This window comes from Temnothorax curvispinosus, unplaced genomic scaffold, assembly GCF_003070985.1.
Source record: "Temnothorax curvispinosus isolate PA1 unplaced genomic scaffold, ASM307098v1 QBEX01008938.1, whole genome shotgun sequence".
NCBI classification, from domain to species: domain Eukaryota; kingdom Metazoa; phylum Arthropoda; class Insecta; order Hymenoptera; family Formicidae; genus Temnothorax; species Temnothorax curvispinosus.
This window is the reverse complement of record NW_020218718.1, coordinates 110,617-128,048: the sequence shown is the minus strand read 5'-3', so window position 1 is coordinate 128,048 and position 17,432 is coordinate 110,617. Positions and strand designations below refer to the sequence as shown.

General features: G+C 42.4%; 1 protein-coding gene across 14 annotated transcripts in view; it reads left to right on the top strand.

Moving 5' to 3' along the window:
- LOC112458457 (bromodomain adjacent to zinc finger domain protein 2B-like) overlaps nucleotides 1-17,432 on the top strand; it is a 152,263-nt gene that overhangs the window by 37,009 nt on the left and 97,822 nt on the right. For all 14 annotated transcript variants that reach the window (XM_025022087.1, XM_025022086.1, XM_025022084.1 and 11 more), the window contains exon 2: nucleotides 16,104-16,194. The gene's annotated coding sequence lies outside the window, so the exon portion shown is untranslated. The remainder of the gene's footprint in view (nucleotides 1-16,103; nucleotides 16,195-17,432) is intronic.

Below are 17,432 nucleotides of genomic sequence, written 5' to 3'. Positions count from 1 at the left end.
GCGCTCGCATTTGCGGCAGTAGTGTCTTAGCCGTGTCATATCATAATTTAGTGATAATTTTTCAAGTTGGTTAATTGGTTGAAACAAAGGTTAATGGTATCTTGATACGCGAAATCCGGGGCTACGAAGTAGCCTCACCACGCTAGGCCAGGCCGGTGTGGAAGCGAGCAGCGGCAATGAAATTACATTAAATAAGCGGGGCGGAGCGGAGCGGCGCGGCGGCGGGACGCTAACGTGCGCGCGCGGCTGGCTCCCAGTAATTTCGCTCGAAACTGGCGAGAGTTCCTGGCTGCCGCATCTCGTTCGGGAGCCATTTTCGCGTTGCTTCGTTTCGTCGTCTCTTTGGCATCGCCTTTGGCGTCCCTCGTTCTCCCCTTCCGTCACCCGTCCCCTCCCGGTCCCCCGGCCCCGGATTCCCTCCTCGTCGCGTCCGCGTCGACCGCGCGAGCCCGTCCTTTGTCCGTCTTTCTCGCCGGCGAATTGCAGGTGTCTGTGGGGATCTCCCTCTATCTCTCTTTCCGCCTCTTCTCTCCTCCTCGCGCGCTCACGCGGCCCCGCTTTTGCGCGCGCTCCCGCTGAGAGCGGCACGACGAGAATGACGCCGCGCGGAGGACACCGAGTGGGAGAGAGAGAAAGAGAAGGAGGTGAGGAAGCAGGCGGCGATGAGGGACGGAAGGTGCTCCGGGCAAAAACGTAAGAGCGCGCGGAGACGACGACGATGGTGTCGTTGCTCGTGGACCCAGGAACGCCGATACGAGAGTCGACCTGCCTGCCCGCCCTTCCCCGTTCGTCGTTCCCGCCCGGAGTCGTTTGCGAGGAATGAACGATTGAGCGCGTCGGGCGTTCATACGCTCACGCGAATGCGTTCTCGCGAGAACGAACTCGCGCCGCGGCGCCGGCGATCAAGCGTCGTGAGCGTTGTACCGCGGAAAACTTATCCGGCGAAAGATTACGCGCCGTGTTGTAACTTTCCAGACACACGGATATTAACGCACGATGTTTATCGGACAGCTCACGTCGATGCGAATCGCAATAAACATTTCAGAAGCGTTTATCATAAATCATCGAAGCATTATATTCGTTACAGATACAGGGAAAAAATGGAATTTGGATAATCGTTCTGTCCAAATGGCCAAAACGGATATTCGTTTATTATATCACTATGATAGCCTCGGACATCTATTAGATAACGTTTACATATCTATTAAAGTACATATACAATGACGATGGCGGTGAAGGATATTAATGAATTTATTATTTATATCGCCAAAAATTGCTGATCATTCTCGAGCACGCGTATAATGTTGTTTGCGCGCCGATTTAATGACAATATTCGATAACGAGGACGAATCACGTTTTATCGGGTGTGCATTTCTTTTCCTCAATCTGATTTCGTGTTACGAGACTTTCATCAGAAAATATCGCCATCGCTTTTATCGAGATCAAAATACCACTGTGACAATATGGTTTGAATAGAAAAAGAAGTGGCAAAGAATCGTATCATGAAACTTTAGTAACTTCGGCAACTTCAACTTGTTGCAATATGAAATTAAATAGCAAAGTGAAGGGAAGTATATTATTCTTGAGCTGCGAAAATATATTTTAATTTCTGCTTTTAAGCTTTTTTATTATTTCCGTGAAAAGTGAGCGTTATTATCGCGTTTTAACGAGGCAGCGCATAAATGTTTTATAATTATTGCGAATTTGACTATGCGTCAAAATAATTCAGGCAAAATAATCCAGTAGTGTTAATTGATTCATTTTCATTTTCAAGTTAGAGATTTCGATGAAAACAATATATATACGATTATCTGTAGAACATATTTTAATTTTTATATTTATACGATTAAATGTTTTAATATTTTCAAGAAAAACAAATATTATTATATCATCGTTACCGTCGTATTTTTAACATTAATTATACAATGAATTGCGACGTGAATATTTTACGACTACTGAAAATTTAACTAACGCGCTCAACATTTTATAACATATTCGTATTGTACAGGTCAGTATTAACGCAACACGCACGGTCACGCGATATAATTAATATTTTAGAAATGGCAATACGTTCTGAAACGGGCGCAAAGTACACGCATTTTCGATTGCGACGCGAAAAACATAAATCCACGTAATCGGTAAATAAGTGAAACACGTCGACTGCACATGTTAACGTGCTGAATAAATAATAGAACAATCCAGCTCGGGCAGTCATGAAATACCGTAGCTATCGAAATTGTCAGGGCTCCACCACAGAACGGAAATATATAAGCGAGTAGGCCGTAAAATGCAGCGAATTTTAAAAAGAATTATATGCGTTACGCACAGCAGTTATTTTTCGAAATTGTGCGACAGGGGCTGGTGTACCATAAACTTCGTACGACCTTCTGGCCCTACGCGAAATTTATCACTGATATATCATATAAATTATAATCGAATTTATTTTTTCCTTAACTTATTAAACGCGTTGCCGAATTAAAAGATGTATCGCAACAAGAATTTATTCGAAATTAATCGGGAAAGAATTAAAGTCTTGTCGAAATTCTTTTGTTGTTCATAATTTAAAAATCGCGAAAGTTTAGACAATCACGTGTTTCTTTTAAATTGGCTTTTCGTGTATAATCCATAATATTCCTTCCGCCTTCTAGGATTCCGCCTACGGTGGTATCCTCTGTCGCAGGCTTCCTTCGTGAATCAAATTACGGCCCGTGGAAAACCTGGTCGGGAATCGCAGCAACCTACGTCATACGTCGTTGTCCCTCGCGACTATTTTAAAACAGACGATTAATATCTCGGAATCGCTTTAATAATCCGCACAATCTCTTTCCCTCGGTACATCTAATTGCCTCGCCGTATCCCGTAACGGATCCAGTTTTACGCCCGATGGAGTTCCATTCCCTCTTCTCGCAAGACGTGATTAATAGCGCATTGTGATAGCGCGCGATACTCTTTCGGTTCTTCATCGAAATCCCGCCGCGCTATCGACTTTTATCCGGCGTGGTGTACAAACACGATAAAGAGTACGCCTGAAGCTTTCCGGATTTATTTACATACGAGATTGCAAAAACGTGGACGCAATGGGAGAACTAAAAATCCATTTTTGCATAAAAGCGTATATAATAATAATTTACGTCTCTCTTTATTTTACAATGTGACCTGGATATTTTACAAAATAAGTAAAATTAAACATAATGGTGCGTTAATGCAGCCAGAGATTTTGTCGAATACGAACAGTAATATAATCTTTTGCGATTTTTAAATGATAATTTTTATTTGGCGTATAATTTGCATATTTACTCCGTATTATCACTGCTGTGATAACAATACGTCGGACAAATTCTGCGAAATTAGAATCCGTGAAATGCAATAGTTGGTATCGAAGTCGATTTTTCACGTGGTCTATATCTCCAACTGTCTGCAAACCCGAGTTTATTCCTCGGATTTCGTCTTTGTAACGCGTGATCGATATCCTGACAGATTCCGCCATTATGCAGCCACTGAACGTCGATTGGATGCGCTGTACATAATTTGCGACCTGAAACTCCATCCGCAATTCAGTTACGCGCTGCGTTTATGCGTGTAACGGGTGTCCCAATGACAATTTGTCATCGTTGCGTATTCGCGAAGTGCCGTTCGGTTATTTGCGGCGCTTGCACGTCATTCAAACGACGGAAGCGGAGGTTCACCGTAAAGAAAGCGAGCGGCATTTGCAAGAAAAGTTTTATCCGTAACGGCATGTTGCTCTAACGCGAAAGAGAATACGTGATAAGGCATTCAAGCAGTGAATTTAACAGAATCGTGTATGATGATTATGCAGGAAAATTATTTTTTTAAATGTCTCGAGATTAGTAACATATATAACTTCAAAAATGCCCAGGTTGTTGCCACTCGTATTCTTATATGGCCTTGTTCATTCTTTGATTTATTAAACTGCAATTTCGTAACATATATCAATTATGTAATATTTATGAATGAATGAATGAATCAAGATTACGTATTTCATTATTCATGATATTTCCGCATCAGAAATATTACCGTATTTGGAATGACTAAGCGCACACTAAAATATTTCGTGAGTTAGTGACAGCTGTTTTAACCGACGAATCATTTCTCAGCGATATTTGCCACCTGCACCAGGCCTTGTCCACGATGTCGCTGAACTCGTACACACGTAACGGTTCTACATTCAACCTAAGTTTGCTTTTGCATTTATCATCTGACTCAACGTACTGTCAGTACTTTGTTGCCGAGAACAAGGTTATACTGATACAAAAGACCGCGAATACTTTATCACGCTACGAGTTAGATTATCTCTGTTTACTATAGGCTGCTAATCAAAGACGACTACGCGATCTAAAGACGCATTTTGATGTGCAAGTGATTTGTCCCAGATATAATCCAGGTATAATAAATACTTCAAAATTTTTAATTATCTACGTGCAAATTTTTTTATATAAACTATTTTAATATATGTATGTATTCAATAAATATTCTTGTGAGTTATGAAAGCAATATTTTCGTAGATTATTGACGTGAGTCGATTAACGTCTTAATTATTATAATAAGAACTTATTTGCTCTCGCATTAAATGATCGACCCACAAACACGTGTTGTTCACGAGGCATACCTATATTAAAAGGTCCTAGTTGCAAGTTGTTGAAACGTGCAATCTATGGCGGCTCGTTCGATTATTTATGGCCACGCACTCCTTACCGTCTTGTGAACAGCGGAAGGTGAAGGGTTACTGCGCGAACGGGAGATACGCAACATTTCGAAGGTGTCGCTTTCTTTACAGTCCGCCAAATGTTAATTTATAATCGACGTCACAATTATGTGATTCTTCAGGTTCTTTGTAACATTCATTTGATCATTACACTCTCGAGACCGTCTAGTACATACGCTTTTTTTGAACTAATTGCTAGTTCAGAGCTAAGACGCGTTTATAATAAATCTTGCTAATTGCGAACCTAATTTCTACCTTAATTTCGAATTAAACTGCCGTTTTATCTTAGTCTGTAGCGTTTCGCGCTTCGATCGACCAGTGGGAATTAATGTCTGTTCTCTCAAAAACCCCGAAACACGCGCAATCGGAACCGGTCGCAAAGATACTCGCCGGCATATATGTTATCGGTCATTCCAGCTTGCGTTTAATTCGTGTAAAATTACGCGCTCGTCATCCACTGGTATATCTACAGCGTCGAGCGTGCACGCGTCTAACGGGTGTCCCGGTAGCAACCCGGCGCGGAGCGACCGGCGGCGCACCCACCTCCCTACCGCGGTAGGTCATTCGGTTATTTATGGCCCCGTGCTCGCTGCAGAGCAGGGCGTAGAGGAGGGCTTACTTGCGGCGAAGGAAGAGGGTGGCGTTTTCAGGGAGGTGGCGGACGACTGACTCTTTTACTCGTACGTACCGAGCCGCGGTGCGAGAGGGCGGACGGAACGGAGAGGGAAGGGGGAGAGAAAAAGAGAGAGAGAGAGAGAGAGAGAGGGAGAATGAGAGCGAGAGAAAGAGAGACGGAGATGGGGAAAGAAAGTGACAGACTAACGGGCGGAGGGAACCGACCAAGCTTGTACGGCGCGTGTAGCGAAGTCTATAAAGGACTGCTTTATTGATCTCACAGTTCGAGCGCGCTAGGATACCGATATAGTCGCCGAGTAATACTGTAACAGTCGTCGGGTCTTTAGATAAAAAGGGGAAGGTCTCTTTCCGCGTATTAACACGCGAACCGCACGCATGTGTGCAGTTCCGTGCGAGTGCTACGTCGAGAGAAATCGACTTTTAAACTGTCAAACACGTAAATACTGCCGCGGGATTAATTGCTCACCGTCGAAGTTCTCGTTCGGGCCAGCGGCACTTATGAAAGAAAGTGTAAATGACATTTAATCTCTTTTCTTTAAATATGAATTTTATCGTTACAAAATGCGTTTATAAGTATTATCTTTGTTCAGATATCTAGTAAATCGCTTGCAATCGCTTGTATAATTGATCACGTATTTTATCCTTTATCTGTATTCTTATTTACGAATAATTAATACGTCTTACGGAGCCTTTAAACAGGTTGTAATATGTTACTCGCTTCTCACACTTTTTATCTGCATATACAATTTATCATTCGCGAAAGGATTAAGTCGTCCTCGATGTGACGTTAAACTCCTGTTCTCTCTGTCTCTCTTTCTCCCTTCGTTTCATTCCCCTCCATCTCCTTAAGTGGAGCACAGTGGTAGATCATATTTCCATTTTCGAGCGTGACTGTGGCGAATTTCGTATGCGTTTCCGCAATGGTATAGCGCGTGCATTTCAACCATCGCGTGTATAACGTACTCGCGCCGCGAACATACGCGGGATACGCACTTTGTAGCTCGGCGGGGATTTGCTTTCGGGTCAGCGAGCGGGAGCAATCGGAATGCCGGGTAGGTATTCGGCCCGCCTGTAGCCAATAAGGGTCCCGAGTTTCGCAGCGCCAACTCGGTGCCGAAGGTAGACGGCCGGAGAGAAAGACCGGGGACCTTTGATCGAGCGACCGATAAAACGCCTTGAATAAACCGCCCCGCGAATTCTGTTTCCAAGACGAGCGAGCGTCATGTCGATAGCGAGTACGCGAGCGACTACGCGAGATTGTTCGTGAGTATGACGAGATAGCGGAACTGCCACGGAGAGAACGTGCTGCAACGTCGAAGTCCGCTTTCAAACGATATCAGGGATAAATATTTGTAATCTTTATAAATATCTTTAATTGTTATAAATATCTTTCGAGCTATGATTTTTTCATACTCTCAATTTACGGAAATTAAGAGAAATATTTTTCTATGAATTTAATGCTATAATATAATATCTATAAAATATATGCGTTTGTTGCGGACTTTTTCGAGCGATTTTCGGGAGGAATTGTTTGAATGCAGATTGGAGTGATAAAACGATTTTAATAAAACGATCGCGCAACGTGATTCAGAGGAGTTTCTCGAATCTGCGAAGTTTGACGATTGCGCGACTCTCGTCTCGAAATTATCGGAACGACAGAGTTGACGTTCAGGCGAATCGAAACAAGCCAGGGTCGCGGGATTCCAGTAATTTTTCCTTGATTACTTGAGATCCGCTATTAAAGGCGCGCGACGGTGCGGCAAAAGGCGTGCTCGCAGTTAAGGCCGATCTTAACTGCGTCGTGTGACGGCGGTGCATGGCCGAGCCTTGGTTGGTAAACTTCGCGTCGCAATCTACGCGATCGGACTTTCCAGAAGCTGGCGACGCGACGTGACTCCCAGTCTCCCGATTATCGCGTTACGGCCCGAGGCAAATAACCTTGCACGAAAAGTCGAAATTTAACGAACAGCGAACGTCTGGAAATCCACCCTAACGTGGTGAGTAAATCATGCATTGAGCTGTGGATACTCGATACACTTTTTATTATATAAGAGTCTGCAAAGCTGCAACAACGATACGTTTTGCAATTACAAATAGACTGGCATGTCTTTCTAACGATATTTCTTAGTGACAAGGAAATACATTTCTACATTGATCTCATTTCTGCTTTTGTCAGTCATTTTATTTGAGGAACTTAATTCACTTAGCTACATATGCTTCTATAAACGGAATCATACGCTATGAAACTTGGCTATTGAAGTGTCAATAATACATTTTGTTGCACATTTCCCGAAGTATCAGCGATTTGCAGTACGTATCAACGTTAAACTGTCGATATCTTCACTCTGATAGCATAGATTCCGATGATATCTTGTGACTGTGAGCTATTCAAAATAGAAATACTCGACTGACAGACGTGATGTATAATCGACATATAGCATTGAATATTATTTTTTCTTGTTCTTCATAGATACATGCAAGTTACGATAACCCATCTGTGCATTCTCGGTCAACGTTTCGATCGATGAGCATTGCGATTGACTTCACCGCGATGTTACGTGCTGTTTAAATAGAAAATCGCGCGAAAATATATTTTCAAATATATTAGAAAAACGCAAATAATCGTTTATTTTATAATGCTAGCATATTAATGCTCGTGAGTGCGGCGGCTATTTGTAGAAGAGTACTTATATATGGAGACACAGTGTTCAAGATACAATATAACAAGTTTTGCAAACTCAGCGGCGAAACAGCTATACGACCGTTTCGTGTATTTACATTGTCACAAACGATCGTTTGCAGGCAGAATAAATTCACGATCCGGCACATCGAATCAAACGATTAAAATATCTCGACGATATCGTTGTCATTCAGAACACAAAGCGCGATAATAGAGAGCGACCGTCCGCTTGTTTATTTCGTGTCATGGTCAAAACCTTCGAGAGTCAAAGACATCAAACTTGTCAAATTCTTTAAGTAATATACGTGCCAAACGACGAAATGTTTCCCGAAATCAGGCACTTGGTGCTTTGGAATCTGTTGGGAAAGAACACCTTTTACACCGTTAAGATCTTTTTAAAGAAAATTTCAATAATGCGTCTCCGAAATGTCTGATTCTGTCTGCAGTTGTGTGATAACGAGATAAGCAATGGCGATAATATGCGATAACAGGAAAAGCAAAATATGATTGAAACTCTATCTCTCGTGTGACGGTTATTGTTTTAATATATGATAGTTGTATCTTTTTAGAACTCTGAAAATATAAAATCTAACAGATAATTGATGCTTTTCGATAATATTTGTATGTGAAGTTTTTACAAAAGTCTTACTCAGTTTTAACTTAATAATTCTTTAAAGGCATGACGTTATCCTAAATGAAGCTCACTTTCACATTGAGTCTGTCTCTGAATCACTAAGTACGAACCAAATTCTTTCGAAGAAACGTCATTCTGAATCACCTAGGACAAACACTTTCGTATATAGGCTCATTAGTTCGTAACGCAGTAGATGCAGTTCGATAGGAATAAATTACGGAGTGTCTTTCATATTCGCGCGAGAAGTTGTGAAATTTGTCGCTGAACAAAACAAAACTCTTTATTGTCGCTATATTACCATAATGCTCGTCTTCAATGTCACTGGAGCAAATCGATACTCGCGAACGTAAAAGAAACGTAAGTTGCACAGAAGAATGCGGGTAGCGTATTGTACGTTTTGAGCGGTATCGTGATACCGAATATTGAAAAACTTAGTTCACGTAACTTTGCTCTTTAATTGGAATTGTATTTTCACTTTCATTTTGTATGTTTTTAGTGCGACACCGCTTTAATTTCAGACATTATTATGTTGGTTCAAATGCTAAAGCAAGGTCGATCCTAATCTGATCAAACAATCTGGAACTGAAAGTTATGTTACGGGAGTTACAGGATATTCAATTAATTAAATTCAACATAAATTAATTGAACCGCTAATTAAAAATTAATTAAATTGAACGATGCAAATTAAAAATTAATTGCTAAACTAGCAGATGTAAAAATAACAATAAAAATTGATTTATCATAGCTCGTGGACTAGAAAAATGTTTTCAATTAAATTTTTTTTATTTCCAGAATTGTAAAATGTATCTCGCGCGACCAAATAAATTGAACAGATGACAATTGATTTGACGTGAAACTACATACATAACGCAAATATACACAGTAAACAAGCGCTGTATTTTATGTCCGACTGTTATGAAAAGGAAAATAAAACAGCTTTTTTTTTTATTGCCATGCATTGCCGTGAGATACGTAGATCGATCGAATTAATGAAAAGTCTATAATTTATATCATATATGAATGATTCAACGTATATTAAATGATGGAGAAGTTTTTACTCGCGCTCATGAATGACTCAGTGTAAAGTGAACGAAAATTTTGTAGTTTTAATTACGGATAAATTTAATGTTAATCAATTCATATATCGACGGTTCTGTCTGTCAGCACATCTGTTTGTAATCCGACTTCCGTTGCGTCTTATGATAGCATTTCCTTATCATAAATATTATTGTGTATTAATGCGTTACGCTATCTCGATGATTTGGAGTCGACGATTGAGTTTGTATAAACATGTACAAAACTGTGGGACCACATCTGCGCGTACATACATGTAAAACCGACCATTATGAGTAAATAACGATCTGACCGTGTATGTACGCGTATGTAAAGTGTGTGCGAACGATATGTAACTGCTCTCTCTATCGGTCGTATATAACCATATTCATTCATAAGGTACGTACAGCACTAACAGTAGCAGAAACGAAATGTCTCGTGGGTAATACGAATTCCTGGCATTATTTATCATTGTCCAGTTTTCATATTTTCGCGATAATTTATGTCGCTTTTATGCACATGCCTTTCCGCGTAAACAGTAATAATCGACATTCGTATAATAGCAGGTAGACACGCATATACATATGCCACAGAACAAGTGAAAATTCTTATGTATTGTAGATGGATAACTCATGCATAACAGTTTATTATATTGCAGTTTGTTAAATTTGCGCGATTTTTTCTAACATTGCTAAATTTAATATCATACTTGGGGTACGTTCCACTTGACGCTCACAACGCTAGTGAGCATCATTTGTCCTTGTTTAACATTTGACGAACAACAAGGATGAAATGATTCCACGAGCGTTGCGAGCGTTAAGGATGTATATCGCTTATGTCAAAAAATAGAGGGATGAAGCTGACATTTACAGAGATTGTGCACTTATATATCCCAAAAACTTGTGTTAAATTTGCGATCGATTGTCTGACCCGTTTCTGAGATATTTTCTTTACAGAAATTGTATATATATAGATATACACTCCAAGTAAATATCATATATTATGTATCTCTGCTCCTGTACAGTAAAAATGAATGAAATTTTTATGGTACACTTCTATGACATCGAGAATTGCAATTACGGTTTTTTTAAGTTTTTCTGTTAATATTTTTTTCAAATTTTTTATATGATTTATTTAAACAATATCAAGTACAAAAATGGGACAAAATGCGATTTTTACGCTTTTTCTGTCCCAATGATACTCTCTAAATTTTTTCGAGTGAAATATCACTCTAATTGAGTGGAAATTTACTCGAGCAAGGAGTGAAAATGGAACATATCTTATCGAGTGAATATTGACTCGATTTGTCGAGTGATTAGATCACTCGCGCGCTCGAGCGAAATTTGACTCGTGTATTTGAGTGAAAACTTGCACTCGATCAGAGTGCCTTCTTCAGGTGTCTGATTTTGCTGTTCGCTCGTTCTTAGAGTAAAGTTTTACTTAAAAGGCGAACATGTTTCCTAAGACTCACCACATAGCATTTCTACCTGTTATTTTAAAACGTTGGTTAGGTTAATTTGCTAAGGCCCAGTTGTTCCAACCTATTGGTAAACTAACTAATAGTTAGTTTAAGGAAAAACGAATCGGGAAGCCGTGAGTTGCAATGCGGTCGCACGCGAGGAGGAGGCTCTTCGTCGGTATCAGGACACGATGCACGACGATCCCATCCACGGGGAGGCGTCGCGAAGCCGTCGCGGCTACGATCTGTGCCCGCGGAATCACCACCGTGCAAGCATGACCGCGACGTCGGTGACAAGCCTGACGGTGAGCACCCGGGTGTACGAGGGTCAGAAGCCGGGCATCTCGGGTCTGTGGAAGGCCGTCAAGGTCTTTCAGCAACACTACACGGACAACTTCGTGCAGGCGATACTGGATGCCCGGGCGATCAGCTGACCGGCTGCACCCTCGTCGTCGGCGGCGACGGACGGTTTTATGGGAGGCCTTAGCAAATTAACCTAATCAACGTTCGAAAATAATAGATAGAAATGTCGTGTGGTGAGGTTATATCAACCTTAGGAAACATGTTCGTCTTTTAACACGATATTCACAAAATCCACGCACTAATATCCACAATTCTTCGAAATCTTTAGGTATAAACACAAATATACATCACGTAAGCCCGACATTGTAACATGGCACGTCTCTTGCGCGGGCTACGCAACTGAGCCATTCGGTTCAAGTAAATTTTCACTCGACCCGAGTTGCTCGGAACCAGCGTACCACAATTCACTCCGACACTTCGAGAGAATAATTAAGATTATTTTCACTTTATAGTTCGAGTCACAGATTTCACTCGAATCGAGTGAAAATAAGTGTAAAGTCACTCTGTGAAGAGTTGATAGTGCATTCACTCAAGCCAAGAGTCAAATTTTCACTCGAAAATATTTAGAGAGTAACATGTTGTTTATGAATCATTTTTTAGACTAGCTTTACACTGTTTAAATAAGAAATAGTTATTTGTGTAACAAGTGTCGTAAGATGAAAATTCCCGGGTGCGGAATTTACGCACGAACCGAAGGCGAGTGCGGTAACCGCACCCGGGAATTTTCATCTTTACACACGGCTTACACTCCCTATTTTATGTTGCAAGTGCCTGGAAAGTGGTCTATCACGCACGCGTAGCGTGCGTAATGGGGCACTTTCCATGCACGTGTTGCATAAACAAAATTATACTACATATAGCTATACGTATAAAACATCCTTAAGTGGAACGTACCCCAAGTATGATATTAAATTTAGCAATGTTAGAAAAAAATGTTGATTGTTGCAAAAACTTGCAAATTGATATCGGCGATTATGCATTCTGCATATTACGTTCGAATGCACGATTCAATATGACTTGGCAGGAAAAAAAAGAGAATCTAATAGCGATTCAGATTTGAAGCCTTTTTCTCTCGACGTGTTCTGTCCTGAATCAAATCTCTCGGCGATACGTTCAAAAACCGAGACAGGTCGTTTTCTGTGAAGCTCTCGAGCGAGCGCGCCGCGCCGCGTCGGTCGTATTACGAGACAAGTTCTTTGCATTCTTCGTCGCATCGTCGTCCCCCGACTCCGAAGCAGCGGGATCTGCACTCGCGCTAATTATCCAAGTCCTCCATTAAAGCTCCAGCAGAACTTACTTCGGCGGCGCATCGGGGCTCCCAGGCCGCCTGTCCTTCCGGTGCAACAACCCGGAATGCCTCCCAGCACACAGCAGAACTCGTCTTCAAACGACGTCCGCGTCTCGAGCGCGTCGCTACGTTACGAGCGCCGCGTCCCCGCGTCCTCCTTCCTCCATCCTTCGCCTACCCGCGCTCACCCTCTATCCTCCGATATACCAATTCCGCCCAGTGCTTCGCGATGGAACGTGAACTCGCCTCCTCCTCCGCCTCCTCCGCCTCTTTCTCCTCTCGCTTCACCTCCCCGTGCCCGGCCTGTCTCGCGCATAGCGATTCAACGGAGAGAGGACCGGCTAGCGGTGCTACAGCGGAAGAAAGAGCGAGAGAAGCGCGCGGCGCGGAGGAGCGGCAGGAGCGAGAGGGAGAACGAGAGAACCGGTGCGAGAAAGCAGATACGGAGCGCGGAACGGAGACGGATTGATACGCGGTGCTCGCGTGCGCCAGAGGAAGGTAGATAGATAGATCGAGAGAGAGATAGGGCGAGGGAAACAGCCGGAGGGACGTAGAACGTGAACCGATGCGGCTGTCGCGAGAGGACGAGGCAACGTAGGGGGTAGGGAAGAGAGAGAGAGAGGGTGGTGGAGAGGATCCGCTCTCCGAGTGTCAGGAACGAAGCGAGGGACGAAGAAGAAGCGGCTGCGGTATAGAGCGACGGAGAAAGAACGCGGGCGAATCGAGATAACGAGCGCGACGGAGAGAACAGGTCGGAGAAGGAGACGGCGATACGCAGAACGAGGGACGTGGGCAGATAGAACCCGAAGAGCGGTAGCGCGTGCTCACACAAACTCAAACCAGCGCCTCGTCGTCATTGCTGCCTCCTCCGCTCTACCGCTACCACCATCCCTCTCCCCGTTCCCGCCCGTCTTCCCGTGTTCCCTCATCCACCCTATACCGCCCTTCGCTACGTCACCCTCTGTGGTGTCCGCCTAACCAACCCCACCCGGTCCCTCGCCGCGCTACCCCCTTGCTGCCGCTGCCGCCGCCGCCTCCTCCCCTCCTCCCCTCCGTCCTCCGCCTGTCCACCCACAGGCCCGCGAAACCGCTCGTTGCCGTACCACCGAGCCACCCCACGTACCGACTCCCCCATTACCCGGCCGCCTCCGATCCTCACCCTTCGCCCGCCAACCCCCTGCCTGCCTGCCGGCCGACTCCTCTTCGCTTTGCGCGACTCTCCGCTCTCTCGGTCTCTTCTCTCTTCCGACTGCCGTCCCCGTTGCGGCCCTCGTCCCTTTCCCTTCCCCTCCCGCTGTCCTGCCGCTACCTCGCGACGCCCGGCGTCATCCCCTTCGGGAAACCAGCACACCCGAAAGCCGAGCGCTGTGGAACACGACAGGCAGCTCCGCGATTATCTTTTGTCCGATCGTATGTCGCGCGTGTATGCGTGCGAGAGAGAATGCGAAAGGGATGAGGGAAACGGCGAAAGGATGCGCGAGAGGACAGCAATTTAGAAGCAATATAATAGAACGGAATAGAAGAGAATAGAAATCGTCCTTGATGTTCTCGAAACGTTTTACGAAAGAGAAATAATCAAAAACTGCGTATGTTTAATCTGCACAAATTTGTTAGAAAAGGGGGAAAAAGATATGTAATTGAAAAATTTAATCACCGCTGTTTCATTCACCACTCATCTCATCACTCGATTACATTTACCATATTATATAATAAATGTATTATAAGAAACGGAGGTGAGAAAAGGATAATTTGATTTAAAAGATTCAAATAAGCCTCATGTTCACTAAATCTGCAAAGAGGAAGACGAGATTTATTAATAGACGATTTGAAATCCAGCGATCAGTGATGGAGATAATGGGTAATACATAACGCTCGGTGATCTCTTTTCTATACGCGCATCACCATTCTCGATCGACGATTACGGGCATCTGTGTTACTGTTGATCTCGGCGATACCGTCGTATTTTGTGATGCGTACTTCGAACAGAGGTCTGGAATTTTACGCGTTTCCGCGGGGTCGGGCGGGGAGGTAGCAAGCGAGATGCGATATCGAGAGCGGTTTCTAGAGAGGAAAGCGTGCGTAGATCTCGCCGATATTCACAGGAAAAAGGGACTGTGTGTGTGTGTGTGTGTGTGTGTGTGCGCGCGCGCGGCCGCTTTGTGCCGTCCTCCGTCTGTGCCGAGAACACCCTTCGGCTAGGGCGAGGTTCCCGCTTTGTAACACCAGTGATTTCGAATCGATCGCTCCGCTCCTTATATTTTGCGGGAAATTTTATGAAACGTCAGCTAAGCGGGTCGATCGCGAACGAGATACGAAAGTTGTCGCACCATCGAAATATAAAATCGTCGCGACCCGCTAAATAATCCAACTATTAATAGCACGTGACTTTATTACGTGAAGTATGACTATTTTTTGATAATATATTTATATTTCGTTACTTATGCGTGTCAAATCCAAATCACGTTCATCGCCCGTATAGCATCGAAGGTTGAATTATTAAGGAAATGAAATATAAATCGTTTACTTAGTTTGTAATTTTAGAAATGTTTGTATTTTTAGTAATTTACGGAAAAGTGCTATAATAAATTAACGAGCGTTTTCTTCTTTTAACAAGAATTTTAATTTTACTTTTCTAACTATCTAATCTACTTGATAATTTGCATAATATGTAGATAACGTCAAGTATAATTTATATACGCTCGCGTGTGTGCCACAAAATATTTGTAACCTTTAACCACTGGCACGAAACGACTTAACATAAGTACTCGCTTAGCACTTTCGACGCGCAAAATCAGTTGCACCTCAATTTAGCTAATTATATGAGTAAATAATTATATATGTGTGTAATCGTAATCTTGATTTAAGAAAATGGGATACATAGAATTGGATGTTTTCGCATTATCAACACGGAAGCAAGAACGAAGGCAAACAAATTGAGTAAACATCGGAGCACGGCGACTTTCATACGCTATAGCAATTAAATATTGAAAAGTAAACTGTTATCGAGCGTTTTGTATTTAGAAACTAATTTATGCGAACGTTATAAACATATTATTATCTCTGTTCTTTTTCCGTCTCGATTCTTTCCTGCGAGAATCTTGACTGCGCGATAATATGACACATATTCCGACGGCGCGACGCAATCGCGTTATCCGCATGATCATGCTTGGCATGATGCGTACCGTCATTACGACTGCAATTACTATACCGCAATGATCATGCGCCATATCTTCCAGTTCTTACCTTCGGTTTTTCTTTCTTTTGCAGGCGAAGTCGAGTAACGATTATAGGATCAGCGCTGACATCGATCTTGCTGCACCAATGGATATGTCGCGATGGAGCCCGAGATAGAAAATAGGTACGTGCAAAAATAATCCGCACTTAAATTATTAATGTGACCGTAAATGTGACCGTAAATGCAACTTATATTAGTACAATATTGAGGTATAAGAAGTTTGTAAATTAGGGTGAAATGATTTAATTGAAGATTACACCACGCAATCGCTTTCAATCTGTTTTCTGACTGTATAATAGAATTGACGAAGAATATGAGAGAAATATTCAACGGATTGAAATTACGTAGATAATATGCGAAACACGATTATTGACGTATTATCAGTAAAATATCGTATGATGCTGTTGAAATATGAAAAATAAAGAGTTTAATTTATAAAAAATAAATTTTTAATCTATATAAATGAAAATAAAACGACATTATATATATATATATATATATATATATTTGCATCGTCGGATTACGTTGCTTCATACGATATTTTTTCCGTGCAAGCGGAGTTCGAGCGTATAAAAATCTTCGTGCCGATTTTTTCGTGCGGTAGCTATACGTGGAGTTGCGGGAACCAGGGGCTTTTTATTATCCTCGTTCTTCTCTGCGTTTCATCCTGTGCGTGGCGCACCGGATTCCGGAATTTTGTGGATTTTGAGGGGTGGGGTTACGGTAGACACGTTATCGGTAGTAGTGGCTTTCGAACCGACGGTGTATTCAATCGAATCGGACCTATATAGTTGCCGCAGCGTTGTTTTATCCCGTCGACGATCTGCATGACGAAAGTAACGAAAATTGATAACATCTTTAGCGTGCTTCATATTTCTACTATGGTGATATATATACGACTGCTTTATTTATATTAAACTTCTGCAAACTTTTAAAGTGACACACATTTAAACTGCAAATTGTTCCTGGCTGTTGACGAGGGGAAAATGAAAATGAAACAATTCGATAACAATTGACATCTCATCGTTTATTGCGCGCGTTTAATCTTAATGCAAAAATTTGTTGTAACACCGATTCTTACGATTATTCCTTCTAATAGAAATTATTAAAATCCGCGACCGCGACACACGATTGACTATTACTTTCCGGTTTAAACAGAGTTAAGTTTGTCTCGATCATATTGCAACAATTTTGGATCTTTCGGATTCACAGTCGAGCAATATCCGCTTGAAAAACTCGCTTGTTATCGATACAACGGTTTTCAGGCCGATAACGTGGATATTGGAGTATCGTTGTAGTGTTTTCTATGAAACGAGTAGCATCCGACGTGACGTAAAATTCACATCGCGATGATATAGTCA